Source organism: Arachis duranensis, chromosome 9, assembly GCF_000817695.3.
Source record: "Arachis duranensis cultivar V14167 chromosome 9, aradu.V14167.gnm2.J7QH, whole genome shotgun sequence".
In the NCBI taxonomy this organism is placed as follows: domain Eukaryota; kingdom Viridiplantae; phylum Streptophyta; class Magnoliopsida; order Fabales; family Fabaceae; genus Arachis; species Arachis duranensis.
In genome coordinates, this window is record NC_029780.3 from 111037123 (window position 1) to 111037559 (window position 437).

The window sequence follows — 437 nt, forward strand, 5'->3', positions numbered from 1 at the left end:
ACTTTCTCATAATAAATTTTAACCAATTAATCTCTAGTTTATTGGGAAGAATATGTTAGTATGTTAAATATGTGCTTTGTCTCCACTTCTCTCGTATTTGCTCTATTATATCGGCCATCTTTTAATATCTGAGCAAATTTTACTCTCCTTTAAAAAGATGTTAAAATGACATTTTTTTATTTGTAAATATACATTATCTTCCTTTATAATTTTTAAAAAATCTTTTTTTAATCTATTTTAAATGATTTTTTATAAAAATATTCTTTAACAAAAATTTTATTTTTTTATTATTAAATTTTGCTTACCAAAATAACCATTAATAAATTATCTTTTTATTAGTTAAATTGTATTTTTATCAAAATATTTTTTAAAAAATTTAATAATTAAATTATTTTTTTAAGATATTCTTCAATAATCTTTTAATTATTAAATTTTGA